The sequence below is a fragment of the Hypanus sabinus genome, chromosome 7, assembly GCF_030144855.1.
Source record: "Hypanus sabinus isolate sHypSab1 chromosome 7, sHypSab1.hap1, whole genome shotgun sequence".
In the NCBI taxonomy this organism is placed as follows: Eukaryota; Metazoa; Chordata; class Chondrichthyes; order Myliobatiformes; family Dasyatidae; genus Hypanus; species Hypanus sabinus.
The window spans coordinates 152,801,048-152,817,375 of NC_082712.1; positions in this window are offsets into that span (position 1 = coordinate 152,801,048).

Here is a 16,328-nt window from a genome sequence, read left to right on the forward strand (position 1 = left end):
TCTGTCCCTGCACTTTTCAATACATAAAGCTCTAAATAATGTGTTTGGCCTCTTTATGTCACATTTACTTTCAGTTTGTCTTTGGGAGACACATTTTCACCTGTGTAGGTCTTTAGCACCACTGAAGTCTTCTCTAATGATAGCTTAGAAAACAGTCTGTTGTAGTCAGTCTCCAGAATTATAGACTATCTAGCTCCATTTTCAGTTTTACTCGAAACACATCTGTTATGATCCATATGATCTTCTGTTCTTTTTCAGTAATACCATGCAGTTCTAGGCCTGACAGCTCACTTTTGTCAGACTCTGTGTTGTCTGATTCTGTTTCACATTTGGTCACTTTGTACACTTGCTCAAATTTTCACTCAGTGTGGTTTTACTCTGTGGTTGTGCTTTTACTCTGCCTTGCAGGTCACATCTCTGTATGTGACATGTCTGTGTCATCTTCTGCAAACTTTTTTTGAACCAGCAGTCACTTGCATCATGGAAGGATTTGCCACATCAATAACATATATGGCTTTTTGTCCCATTCAGGGATATTTTGTGCATTTCACATTCTAAACTCCCTTTTGGCAGTTCTGCTGCAACCTTTGCTGCAGTCTCCAATGATGGTTATGGGCAATGGTCAATGGCTGTTCTAAAGTTAGGCCTCTTTCTGATGGTAGCTTCTTATATATGTTTTAATTATGAATGCCATATATAGGCCTATCCCATAATCCATCAGAAAGTCTATCTGAAGTTACAGCACTAGGAAAGTTTGCGCAGTTGTGCCATGTATTCAGAAATGCTATCGCTGTTTGACTGGTTCCTTTTGCAAAATCTAAATCTCTCAGCCATTACCACCAGTTTGGGGCTCAAGTGACTTTGTAAAATTGTAACAATTTCATCTAATGTCTTGATTGCTGGCTTTGCAGGAGTTATTAAGTTGCATAAAAGACTGCACGTCCTCAGACCCAATAAGTTAAGAAGTGTAGGGACTTTTTTTGCTCCTCTACATTGTTTGCATTGCAATAAAGTTCCACCCTCTCGATATACAACACCTAGCATTCATTAACGTTATCAAATTCATCAACTTTTCAAACATTACCATGTTATTTTCACTTTAACTTAGGTAATTTCATGTCTTTCACTGTGTACTGTTACTGTCTCTTTGTTAGCATCTATGATGGCTTTCTGTGCTGTTTAACTCTTTTCTTTTGCTGTTCTTTTGCTGTTTTGTCCCATTCGTGATATTTTCCGGCATTTCGGTTTGTACTGGATTCTAATTTGTTGTGTCCTGCTACTAAATATCAATTAACTAAAAGCATGCATATGAAAGAAGGTTTTAACTGGTGTATTCACGTTGCAGTGAGAGAGGGAGAGAGAAAGACTGAGCAATATGCATCCACAGACAACAGATCAATGCATAGTGCTAAGGGAAGTCTTTGCTCTAAAGGAAATAGATCCATGCATTACAATTTCCAAGTATCTGGCTGTCATAAGTTCCAGGAAAGAGTCTCAGGATGTAGCATTGAGATCTATTTATTGCTGGAGAGTCCACCATCTTCCAGGTTCACAGCAAAAACACGTACTCAGAGCTGTAGGTTCCATTCTGGGTAGTAGGCTGTGTCTAGATTAATCCAGCTATTACATTGTAGGTTAGGCACTACCTAACCAAGGGTAAATCAAATCTTCTGTAGCTGATGTTTAGTACCTATAATAATCTAACAAACATGTGAGTATGTGTAAGTGTGAGTATGGAGATGACACTATTCTGATCTCAGTAATATTCATTAATAGAACCAATTCATATTAATAATTACAACATTCTGTAAAACCTGTATTTAAGAAAGAACTTTGCAACAGTGATACTGCTCTTATAGAGCTCTTATAGATAGCGGGGTCAAGGGATATAGGGAGAGGGCAGGAACGGGGTACTGATTGTGTATGATCAGCCATGATCACAGTAGAATGGTGGTGCTGGCTAGAAGGGCCGAATGGCCTACTCCTGCATCTACTGTCTATTGATACGTAAATCATTCTTGCCTGAAGCACAGTATAATGTTTAAGAGGTGATCTACTCTACAATAAGCATTCATGGCCAGACCTAATCCAAGTTTGCAAGAGTTGTGAAACACAGCTGTAGGAACTCAGTAATTTATTAATGTAGGTACATAGGCCAAAGTAAGTAATTCACTTATCTAACAGAACATATGACATGTCATGCTGCAGGCAATTAACTTTTCGCCCAGCTACGTACATGATTCAACAAGATCACATAGTCATCTTCAAGCTAGACTAACTCAAATCTAATTAATTCTCCGGGCATGGATTCCATATTGCAAAATGTGCTATCCGTTTATAGTCAGTGGGCAGAAAATCTCTTGCACGGATAGTTGACCTTATAAGAAGCAAAGGAGGAGGTTCTATATTCACGTCAACACTCTAATGGGTTTTTTTCATTTGAAGCTGTAAAATGGCTTCCAGAAACCAAAATGCAAAAACCTGCAGATGCTGAAATAGAAGTAAAGACAGAAAAATATGGAGATATTCAGTAAGTCAGAAAACATAGAGATAGACAACATATGGTAGTGTACACCTATAAGTATTGAGTTAGATTAGGGAGCCATCATGTAGATGAGAAAAGAAGATGGTTGCTTTATGTCTCCAATTAATAATTGTTTTTATTTTGACAGATGGTAGCAGTCTTTGAAGTATAACACTTCAAAATACAGAAACCTGATTGGATATTTACATATGATCAGTAAACAAATGTAAGATTTTCTTCAATCAACATTGTTTTCTTATTTTCAGTTTATTAGATGGGCATTTGTGTACTTCATTTGAAAGTAAGGAGATTGCTTATTTTGTTCATTTGTCAGTGCTTATTCTAATTTCCATCTCTGCTGAAATCATGTAAAGACATTACAAGTCAGGGCTTTCTCGTAGATGCTATTAGCAGACAAACTGCAGGTTGCTTTACTTGTTCATCTATTACTAAAATTGCAATGGAAATTCAGCAGCATTTAGTAACAAGCTGATTTAAATGTGAAGTGTACATGGTGATCTCTTGTTTCTGACTCAAACACCATTTATAGAGAGTTTGACAGATTTTATTCAGGTGGTTAATAGTCTTCTAAACCACTGTTATCCTCTGGAGATAATAGAAAGAACCCTGTGGGATTGTTTAAAACACTGCCTACCCCTTACTACAGTTAAATGTGGCTTGTCTCCTTTGTGTTGCATTTCATTACCCTTGTGTTGACAGCTCTAACTAGGTAGCAATTCCACCATGAACATATTTGCTTAGCACTCATCTATAAGTGACTGACGTGTTTTTTGGCATTTATAGATAGGAAGTAATTCCTGATATTTTTTGGCTTCAGGCAGACTAATGACTAGACAATTGACACTATCATTCTTTAGCTCAATCAGAAACAGAATCAAGTTTATTTTCACTGACAAATATCATGAAATTTGTTGTTTTGCAGCAGCAGAACAGTATCAGACATAAAATAAAATTACTGTAAGTTACAAAAATAAATATATAGTACAAAAGATGAATAACAAATTTGATTAGTTTGTGGACCACTCAGAAATCTAATGCTGGAGGAGAGAAAAAGGTGTTCCTATAATTTGATTGAGACCCTTCATGCTCCTATACCTTCTCCTTGATGGTAGTGATGAGAAAAGGATATGTCCCAGATAGTGATGGTCCTTAATGATGGAAGATGCCTTCTTGAGGCACTGCATCCAGAAGATGCCCTCAAAGGCATGGAGGTTGTGCCCATAATGGAGCTGGCTGAATATACAAACCACTTCAGTCTCTTTCAATCCCATTCATTGGAACCTCCGTACCAGGCTATGATGCAGCCAGTCAGAATGCTCTCCAACATAAGTACATCTTTAGGGATTTGCAAGAGTCTTTGATGGCATACCAAATCCCCTCAAACTACTGAAGAAATAGAACCGCAGGTATGCCTTCTTTATGGCTACATCAATGTGTTGGACCTGTGGTGAACTACATATACCTGTCTGGACATGCCCCCTGCTAACTGCTCCTGTGGCTCCTCCCACGGACCCCGGTATAAAGGCGATTGGAGTCACAACCCCGGCCTCAGTCTCCAGGATGTAGTGTGGTGGCCAATTGCTGTTTGTTCTTTCTTCCAGCCAATAAAAGCCTACATCTCGCCTCACGTCTCTGAGAGTTATTGATGGTGCATCAGGACAAGGTAATTCCTCTAAGACATTAAAGCCCAGTAACTTGAACCTGCTTACCCTTTTCACTAATGAGCTCTCAATCTCAGTGATGAAGTGTTGAGAGGGATTGATGATAGAACATATCAACTCCTGCTTGAGAAGCAACAGGGATCCACTTTAATTTGCTTTTTAACAGAACAGGTGCACAGCTGATGTCATTTCATTGGCTCTTCATTCAATCCTGAAACATCTGGACAGCAAAGATTCTCTTTATTGACTACAGCTCAGCATTCAATACTATCATCTACACAAAGCTAATCAATAATCTTCAAGACCTTAGCCTCAATACCTCCTAGTACAATTTAATTCTCAACTTCACTTGGAAGTCCTAGTCAGTTCAGATTGGGAACAACATCTTCTCCACAATCTCCATCAGCACAGGTGCATGACAAGACCATGTGCCTAGACCCTGTTCTACTCACTTTACACTTAGGACTGCGTGGCTAAGCACAATTCCAATGCCATTTTCAAGTTTGCTGACAATGGTCACTGTCATAGGCCACATAAAGGGTGGTGACAAATCAGCATATAGGATGCAGATTGAAAACTTGGCTGAGTAGTGCAAAAAAACAACAACTTCTTACTGGATGTCAGCAAGACCATGGAGCTGATTATTGACCTCAGGAGGAGGAACCAGAGGTCACTTAACCGGTTCTCATCAATGGATCAGAGGTGGAGAGGATCAGCGACTTTAAATTCATCAGTGCTATCACTGCAGAGGACCCCTGCCATGCACTCAGCATGTACGTGCAATTATGAAGCATGGCAGTGCCTCCAATTCCTTAGAAGTTTGCGAAATTCTAAATGACATCAAAATTTTTGACGTAATTCTATATATGTGTGATGGACAGTATATTGACTGGCTGACCACTAGTCCCCTTCTTGGACAGTCACTCAGGTTTTGAGGATGGCCTGCTCTTGGCAGATTTACTGCTGTGATGTATTCTTTCCGCTTCTTGATGATTGACTTAATTGTACTCCAAGTGATATTCAGTGACTTAAAATTTTTCTAGTATCCATCTCCTGACTTGTTTTTTTCAATAACCTTTGCTTGGAGTTGCTTGGAGTGTTCTTTTGTCTCCATGGTGTAGTTTTTGCCAGGATACTGACTCACCAGCAGTTGGACCTTCCAGATACAGGTGTATTTTTACTACAATCGATTGAAACATCTTGACTGCACACAGATCTCCAAAAAGAGATCTCCATTTAACTAATTATGTGATTTCTAAAACCAGTTGGCTGCACCAGTGATGATTTGGTGTGTCGGATTAAAGGGGCTGAATGCTTATGAATTCAATTATAAAACATGATAACTTCCAAGCAGGGTGTGAATACTTTTTGTAGGCACTGTATATCCTCAAACGTTATATCTGACTGTTGTGTAAAATTTTTGCATATCTTATTCCTCTTCCTCTTTCTACCCTAGGTAGTGTGAATCTAAGCACATTTGAGTATACATAATGTTTTTGGAAATTTGTCATTTCAGTTCTTATTTTTCTTTGTCTATTTTCCAGATCAGTTTTGGACCAAGCTGTTTTGCCAATAGAATATGTTAATATAGGTATTATACAGAACTCATCGCTGATGTGACCTGTGGACAGGCACTGAGATCGTTTCACAATCACTTGTTCTTCCCTTTTGTTTTTCTGCATCTTCCTTCACTAACAGCTTTGACTTTGGATGCACCCTCCAAATGACCACTAGAAAGATAAGCATGTTCAGAATAAGTACAGAGCAACTGGATGAGAGTATGTCATAGCAATTTTAACAGCATTCCTAAGTATCAATATTGATTGAGAACTTAGTACTAAAAAATTAGTTGAAGTATTATCCACTGACAGCTCTTGGCTGTCCCAGGAAGATTTACCTTTACAGCATACCTTTAAAAATCTGTGCTACCATATGCTACTATCATGACCGTTAGATGGTTTGTGTCAACTAGAATGGAAATTCAAATTTGGATATTAATGAAGTACATAGTGTTAAATCGTCTTGTAATGAAATCCATCAAAAATACACTCAATACCCACTTTATTAGGTGCCTAATGTACCTAATAAAGAAGCACTTCAGTGTATGTTTGTGCTTTTTTGCTGCTGGACCCCATCCACTACAAGGATTGACGTGTTGTGCATTCAGAGATGCTCTCATACACACCACTGTTGTAATGTGTGATTATTTGAGTTACTGTCACCTTCCTGCCAGCTTGAACCAGACCGGCCATTCTCTCTGACCTTTCTCATTAATGTTGCTTTTGCTCTTAGAACTACTGCTCACTGGATGTTTTCTGATTTTCAGACCATTCTCAATAGTTTCTGAAATACTCAAACCGCACTGTATGGAACCAACAATCATTTCATTCTCAAAGTCACTTAGATCATATTTCTTTCCCGTTATGATGTTTGGTTTGAACAACAGCTGATCTCTTGACCATGTTTACATGCTTTTATCCATTGAGTTGCTGCCACATGATTAGCTGATTAGATATTTGCATTAATAAGCAGGTGTACAGATGTACTGTATCTAATAAATTAGCCATTCAGTGTAATTTAAAGTAATCAAAGGGAATGATCTTCTTTTACAGGGACATATACAGGATAGATTGCTGTAAGTGTGAAGCTGATTTGGAGAGGTCAGAACTGCTTCTACAGAAGTGAAATCTAAGCCCAGAGAAACTTATTGAGTTGGGGTCCAGGTCCTAGAATGAGATTTGGTCAATTTAAACATGGCCCACTTAGACTGGGGAGTTCCTCTCTCTACAGCACCAAGGCTGTGAAACTGGGACTGGCTGCTGTGATTTGTGTCTGTGACTCTTTGGGTTTACTCTGCGAATTTGGATCTAAGAGCTCAATTTGGGTTTTAATGCTTTTGTTGTTGCTTGCTTCTATTGTTTGCATAATTTGTTTTTTCTCTTTCTCGGTAGGCATTGGGGTTTGGTCTTTTTTTTTACTTGGGTTCTTTCCGGTTTTTTGCTTTGCAACTGCCTGTAAGCAAACAAATCTCAAGGTTGTAAAATATATATGTTCTTTGATAATAAATGTACATTGACTTTCAATTTGAATTTGAATACTTATTCCATCATTAAATTCAATAAAAAACATTACTGATTTTGTTTAATAAGAACAAAGTTTATGTTATTATCCATTGTGAACAGGTTACATTGCCAGAATTAAATATCACACTTTGCAAAATCCTCGGTGGCGTTTTGCAAGGAACAAAGTAGCATTATTAAGCACTTATTAAATAGGATCACACCAGAAAGAGGAGTTTATGGTTCCCAATTATTTAAGTGAAAGTTAACAAAGTTGACAACCCACGCAGCTTCTTCCAACCACAATAATTGTTTCTTAAATGCCAGAGTCTATTCTTTGTAATTTACAAAGACATTCAGAGCAGTGTTAAAAATATGAGCTTTGTACTTCCCAGTGAATTTAGTTGGAGGTGAAGTCTTCAAAACTGTCATCACAGTATCTCTTATCATAGTTTACAGTTTATTCAGACTGTCTTATCCTTTTCTTGTGGTATCATAATCCACATTTCCAATCCTTTCAATTATACTTGTTGCATTCAGAGGCATATTTTCAATAGCAGCAAGATTTTTTCTGTGTAAATCAACAGTACAGAATATTAATACCTTATCCTATTTGCCTTTATCACAGTTACTGAATGTTGTGAAGTTCACTGTCAATTGGGATTCCTGGATCACTTTCAATTTCCTTCCTTTTCTGTATTAACCCTTTTTCATATACCTTTACTAGGGTATCTATGTGTATTGAATATAATCTGCCATCTGCCGGCCCAAACATATGTATAATTAAATGGCCGTGTAACTTATCCTGTTCACTTTGGGATCTAGCAGCTTTATTGACTTTAATTTGAAAGAATGTTGAAACTGTAAAAGGTTAGGGAAAAAGAAAGTATATTCATTGGCCTGCTTATGAAAATGTTTTCAGGATTAGATTTCGGGAGATGTCTGTATTCTCCTGGAAGATTCAAAATTGTCCCATGCTAAATCCTTCCGATCTCTCCAACTGCTTCATTCATTGCATTTGGAAACCAAAATGAGTTCAAAGTCTATTATATACATTTCAAGAATCATTCAGTTATCCTTGCTTCTCAGTGATCATAGCATGAACTTTGTTTCATCAACCTTCAACTTTTACACAAGGTCAACTGGTGAATCATTAGCAATAAGCACAATGGGCACTCAAAGACATTAAGAAGCACACTTTAGCATTCCGGACCTCCCTCCAAAAGTGGAACGAGATTTCGTGATGATAGATGCACTATGCAAGATGGTAATAGGGAATGCACACAAGTTCAAATGGAAGCCGATGTTGTTGCAAATACATCATACTATATTGGAATATTGGCACAGTTTCTCATGCCATAGATACTGCCGCGTCTACTCACTATGTCCAAGATTTGCTGTTTTCATTTTAGATTTCTAGCATCCACAACATTCTGCTTTCATGTCAATGAAAAAGCATCCCTTTCATTTATGAGTCCACAGGGCTCAATAGCCTTTTAAGGATCTCATCTATCATCTACAGTTTGATCAAATCAGCAAGTCACTACAGCCAAGGGCAAGTAATTACTTCTCCCTGATATCCTTGGAGACCATGACATTTGATTGCAAACTAATTTAAGCAATGCTTCCAGAGGTCCTCAAAAAAAAAATTCAGTGGGATGGAAAGCAAATGCACTAGTAACCTTGGAGTAGCACAGGGAATATTTTGGATAGCTAACAATGTTTGCATTAAACGCTATCCTAATCAATATTTTCAACAGCAAAGACCAATCACGAAAAGTTCTTAATGTATGAGAGGAAGAATACTAGTCTTGTACAGTCATCTATTTCACTCTGGAAGAAACGAATTGCCTCCTTGGCAATCAGACAGACAGACAGACATACTTTATTGATCCTGAGGGAAATTGGGTTTTGTTACAGCCGCACCAACCAAGAATAGTGTAGAAATATAGCAATGTAAAACTATAAATAGTTAAATAATAATAAGTTCATTATGCCAACTGGAAATAAGTCCAGAACCAGCCTATTTATTGGCTCAGGGTTTCTGACACTCTGAGGGAGGAGTTGTAAAGTTTGATGGTCACAGGCAGGAATGACTTCCTATGACACTCAGTGTTACACCTCGGTGGAATGAGTCTCTGGCTGAATGTACTCCTGTGCCTGACCAGTACATTATGGAGTGGATGGGAGTCATTGTCCAAGATGGCATGCAACTTGGACAGCATCCTCTTTTCAGACACCACCATCAGAGAGTCCAGTTCCAACCCAACAACGTCACTGGCCTTACAAATGAGTTTGTTGTTTCTGTTGGTGTCTGCTACCCTCAGCCTACTGCCCCAGCACACAACAGCAAACATGATAGCACTGGCCACCACAGACCCGTAGAATGTCCTCAGCATCGTCCGGAACATGTTAAAGGACCTCAGTCTCCTCAGGAAATAGAGATGGCTCTGCCCCTTCTTGTAGACAGCCTCAGTGTTCTTTGACCAGTCCAGTTTACTGTCCATTCGTATCCCCAGGTATTTGTAATCCTCTGCCATGTCTGCACTGGTCCCTTGGATGGAAACAGAGGTCACCGGTGCCTTAGCCCTCCTCAGGTCCACCACCAGCTCCTTAGTCTTTCTCACATTAAGCTGCAAATGATTCTGCTCACACCATGTGACAAAGTTTCCCACCATAGCCCTGTATTCAACCTCATCTCCCATGTAGATGCATCCAACTATGGCAGACACACGGATGTTAAAGTCACATGTTAGTTATCTGAGTGATTTTAACAGATCCCCAACATACAATAAAAGTAGGGGTTGAGGAAGCATTGAGGACAGGCTGAAATTTTAATATCACATGTTTGGACATACTCCAGTGAGGAGAGAGATAGTGAGGATACCCTTTATTCCATCAATCATGAGTTATCCAAAACTATTTACAAAATATTCAAGCCTTTAACAATGTGCAACTGAAATCTCCAATGGTGGGTTCTCAACACCATCTTCATTAAGGCCTTGACTTCCTTACCTGGCCAGCCCATTCCTTCAGTGGAGACCCTCTCAACATTTCTGGTGGATTCTGATTAGATTGCATCTTGTGGAACAGGAAAACTTACTGTCCACCCAAAAGCTCTGAAATCCAACCTATAGCTCACTCTGGAGTGTAATGGTGTGGAAGGAACCCATTTTGAAGAAGGAAATCAATAAATGAAGTTGTGTTCCACATGGTTGTGGAGCCTTTTGAGTTTAATGGCTGCAAACCAATTAGTTTGCTACACAGCTACGGGGAATACAACTTGATGTTAATGGATTCCAGTGGCTAAAATGTTACAGGACTTATTTGGCTAAGCAGATAAGTATTTTTCCAATTTGGATTGTCTATAGTTAGTGAACATCTTAAACCTCACAAAGGCAAATAGAATTATTAATTTGCTTGGCAGATTCATGAAAATAGAGGCAAAAGATGCTAATATGGAATAAATTATCATCATAATAGCATTGTAATATTATTAAAAATTCATACTATTAAAAAAAATTGGAGGAATTCTTAAACATTTGATTATCAGATTGTCCTAACAAGTTGTATCTCCATCTGATATGGGAGCAGTCGAGCGTCGGATCAGAAGTCCCTACAAAGGACTGTAAGAACAGCTGAGAGGATCATAAGGGTCCTCTACCATCCATCAGGAACACCTATCAGAAGTGCTATGTAAGCAGGGCCCTTAGTATTAAGGATCCCACCCATCCACCCAGAATCCCCTTTGACTTTCTACCATCAGGAAGGAGACTATGATGTATAAAAACAAGGGCAGTCAGGATGAGAAACAGTTTCTTCCCCCTTGCCATTCAACTTCTGAACTCCCTACTCCATCATATTTGAAGTGGCACTGGTTAATCTGTTTCGTACCTTACAATATTTGATGTTCATCTACTTTACGAGGGGAGATTGATAAGTTTGAGGCCTAAGGTAGAAGGATTCAATTTTAGAAAACCTAGCACATTTATTTTTCAACATAGTCCCCTCCTACATTTACACACTTAGTCCAGCCGTCATGGAGCATATGGACTTTGGACCTCCAGAAAGTGTCGACAGCATGGGTGTGATAAGTTTGTGGCCTAAGGTAGAAGGAGATGATTTCATAAATTATCATGTGCTATGTGTATTACTGTGCTTTACACCCTGGTTCAGAAAATCATTGTCTCATTTCTATATATGTTATATGGTTATATATATTATATACATGTATATAGTTAAATGACAATAAACTTGGCTTGTGCCCACAATTCAAATTCAACACACTTTTTGGGTTTGATAGAGGAATTTTGCGAATGACTATGAGAAGTGTAAATTTCACTTCAGATTGCATTCCAGCAGTGCATTAAATGCAAGACCCCACTCCTCAAAATAAAACTGCAGTCAGTGCAGACAGATTGGTAGTTATGTTATTTTGTAACTAAGGTCCTGAGGAAACATTAATGCATATATGTCAAACTCAAGGCCCGTGGGCCAAATCCGGCCCGTGGTGGAATTATCTTTGGCCCGCGAGATAATATCTAATTACTATTAAAGCTGGCCCTAGTAATTGAAGCGCCTATGGCGTATGATATGGCTAATGCTGAGTTTATTCAGGTACCAGGTTTTCAGGGTTTTTAGTGTTTATTCAGCAGTCTTCTTCATAAGAAACAGAATTTGTAAAGTGAACCACTTTGTAGTTATAGCAGAGACTGAGACACATGAGAGCAGGCTGAAAAAACGGAGGCAATGAAAGCTGCGTTTGCACGTGTCCGACTGATCCGGCCCGCATGAAGCTGCATTTTGTCCAATCCAGCCCGTAACCTAAAATGAGTTTGACACCCCTGCATTAATGAGTTCTACTTAAATTAACTTTTTACTGTTTTATGTTTAATTTGTGCAGTATATATTTTGGAAACCTAGGAAAATGACCAGAGGTAAAATTTATTTCAAAATTCAAAGTAAATGTTATTATCAAAGTACATACATGTTACTATGTAAAATATGAGATTTATTTTAAATAGTAGCAACAATGCAGTTAGGTATTTAAATTTTGCCCCACCAGAATAAAATGAATTACACTTTCTGTCTTAGTTCTCTCTTGAAAATATTTGGCTCGATGCGTGTGCAAACACAGGTTTTCTCTTTTTATCAAGCATGGAGGGTTTGAAACTAAGAAAATTGCAGTGGAGATATGTAAGAAAGGTTTCACATCAGTAAAGGGAGATGATCTTTATCCATGGCAGCAAAATAAATGTTCTTGAGAACACACTAGAAAGGTGCCACCAACTTTATTTTTGCAAACTACTCCATATTCATTGGTAAGGGTCTGACTGCATTCAGATGGTACTGATCAATGGACAAACTGGTCTGTTTGTCTGATACTAGAGAAGCATTCTGTTGTGGGTGCTTCATTATGCACATCTTTTTTTCAGAAGAACAGAGAGGACAATTCAAGGAGATCCTTGAAAAGGGTAACATCTTCAATGACTCATGAATGCCCCTAACCCTTGATTGTGTCTCAAGTAGAAGCATGCAAGCTTCCAGTGAATATCACCCTACTTTCTGTCATGTGTGTGGCAGTATCTCCTGTTCCCATCACTGAATCTCAAAACCAACAGAACTGGGTAGAAAAAAGACATCCTTGCAGATGAAAGGGTTTGGAAGGGAGGTAGAAGGAAGGTTTATAAATGGAGGTTGAAAGGCAGCGTTTCCTTTGAGTGAGTTTGTCAGAGACATCTGCCATACTAGAAGTATTGAATGTATTACCAGTGGGTGTAAAACTTGTAACTGGCTTCAATATTTTTGCCTCTTTTCCTTTCAATTGCAATTGTTTGTTGCATTCAATGAATAAGCAAAGATTAAAGATGAATTCCTGGCTAGAACTAGCAATAGCGCAGGCTTCCTCATGTACTGACATACATCTCTTCGGCTGGATTCCCACTATCACCAGAAGCAATTGTATGCAGATATATTGAAGATGAATACCTGCAGTACAAGCAGGTAATTCTCACATCCATACTTTTTTTATTGTGTTCTTTATTTTATTGTTTTTTTTTTTCTGTGCTACATCAGACGGATCCGCAGGAGCAATTATTTTGCTTTTCTTCACAGCTGTGTACTGGAAATGACATTAAACAATCTTGAATCTTGAACCTTAAAAATAAGTCCATCACAGGAAGAGCTCTCTCCAGCATTGGGCATATCTACAAGGAGCACTGCCACAAGAAAATGCCATCCATTGTCAAAGACCCTGGCCATCTGGGCCATGCTCTCTTCTCACAGAGGAAGTAGGTATAGGAAACCTAGGTCCCGCACTGCCAAGTTTGGGAACAATTGTTACCCTTCAACCATCAGGCTCTTGAACCAGTGTGGATAATCATTGAACTAATTGCTGGACATAACCTATGGACTCACTTTCAGGGACTATACAACTCATATTCTTAGTATCATTTATTTGTTAATTTATTATTTTATTTTTGTATTTGCAAAGTGTCTTTTTTACACATTGTTGCCTGTCAGTCTTTATGTGTAGTTTTTTTTCACTGATTCTATTGTCTTTCATTGTTCTACTGTCAATTCCTGCTAGAAAATGAATCACAGTGTAGAACACTGTATTATATGCAAACTTCGATAATAAATTTAATTTGATCTTTGAACTTTTATTCACAGAATGCAAACATTATTGGCTAGTCTAGCATTTATTGCCCACTTGTAATTGGCCCATACAGAGTGTTTTTTTTCAACAGGTCAAAGGATAGGTAAGAATCAACCACATTAATCTCGATCCAGGTTTGGATCTGGTTCCAAGCAGATAAGACAGCATGTTTCATTCCATGGCACTAGCGAACTAAATAAACTTACAAGAGTTCTGTAATTTCATTGTCATTATCAGTGATGCTTACAGTATGTTTTACTCTAGATTTCCTTTGTTATCTTTAAGTAAATTTTGTAACTCAGTGATGGGGCTTAAACTTGTGTTTCTGGATCAGAACTATGATCATTAGCCAATAATCTAATCACTAAGTTGTAATACATCGTTTGGGAGCTTTTTCAATACATCCATACATCAACAGTGCAACATTCCAGAACTTTCTTTTCTGGAAACAGACTTATGAACGTTTATGCCCTTATCAACTCTAGTTTATAGTATGTACTGTAAATATCACAGCATCAACTACTTCAGTCAGATCTTTACTCCTGATCTCAGTGATAACCGTCCTATGATGGCCAATGCTGTTTCTTTCATAAGAGCTAACATGAGTTCTTGTCCTTAATTTCCTTGGTTTTGACTATTACCACCAGTACCTCAGTCAATTTATTGGGTGATATGCCATTGCGAATGGATAATTTTATATGAATTGTGGTTGTTGAGTTGGTGTCACTGTTGACTGTGGTACAGCTCTTGAATTTTAAGTTTGAGCCCCCACTGACCGTGATCATAAGTGAAGGGATATGGGGAACAATGAATATCTAAAGTTGTCATTTTAAGTGACCAAACTCATAGAACATAGAACAGTACAATACAGGAATAAGCCCATCACCCCACAATGTTGTGCCAATCTAAATAAATTAGTAATCAAATGCCCAACTAAACTAATCTCTTATGCCTACACAATGGTCATATCCCTCCATTTTCCTCACATTCCTGCATCAATCTAAAGATTTCTGAAAGGTCTGTAATGTATCTGCCTCTGCAACCACACCAGGCAGCATATTACAGGCTCCCACCTTTCTGTATGTAAAAAAAAACTTGCCTCTTGCTTCTCCTTTACACTTACGCTTACCTCCCTCTCACCTTAAATGCTTGGCTTCTGGTATTAGCCACTCTCTGACTCATATAGATACTGTCTGTCTATCTATGCCTCTCATAATGTTACAAACCTCTATCAGATCTTCCCTCGGCCTCCACCAATCCAGATAATCAACCCAAGTTTTTCCAATCTCTCATTATACCACATGCCCTCTAACCTGCTAAACCTCTTCTGTACCCTCTCCAAAACCTTAAAACGCTTCCTATAATATGGACCATGTCTGCTTATGTCAAGGTCAGGTAAGAGGGTATTGTGGTGAACTACATATACCTGTCTGGACACAACCCCTGCTGACTGCTCCTGTGGCTCCTCCCACAGACCCCTGTATAAAGGCGATCAAGGCCTGAGCCCGGCCTCTCAGTCTCCAGGATGTAGTATGGTGGTCACTCACTGCTTGTTCCTTCTTCCAGTCAATAAAAGCCCATATCTCGCCTTTACGTCTCAGAGTTATTGATGGTGCATCATGTATGCAGCATTGTGTTGCCTGCAATGCACTAGACTATCATGAGTTAAACCTGCACCATGCTTCTCAGACCCTCTTTCCATGGTGTTGGTCAAATTCTTTACTATTACTTATAATTCAGAATGCCTGCTGCTGTGTGGCAAAACTGTCACAAGCATCCCCCTCAATTATGCAAAGCAGTCTTCAGATATTCTTCAGCACAGCAGCACATCACATTCCTCTCAAGCATTATCAAATTTATTAAGAGTTTTAATACAATCAATTGCATGTAGTTAAGTGGAGACTTACCATTATCGGTGAGGTTTTTTTGTTCCATTTGTGATCTTTCAATATGATTTAAAGATGACCTTATAAAACAATGTTAAAAAAATTTACAGTTTTATTTTCACACACGCATCAGCAATAAATCTTGTGCTCTGCAAATAACAATGTGAACTGTCACTTTAAAATGTGAATGTCAATGCTGCATGTTGCTGAACAAATTCTGTAAGTTTTATTTTAATATTTGATTAATTGGTTGCTTTATTCCTTTCTGTTGTCAGTTACCAAAAAGTTCTCTGATTACCTTGGGGACCCCATTACCCTTCTGCAGCAAGGAAGGACATTATAAGAGCAGAACCTTAATAACAGATCTCATGGGGCCTGAAAGTAAACACGGAACAAGACAAGCTTGGTCGTTAGCCAGTGGCTGGGAATTAAGCTAGATGTTTGATGTATCATACAAGCTGTTTGGATGTAAGGATGCCAGCACTTTAATAATGCTTCAATATTAAGTTTTGTCTTGTT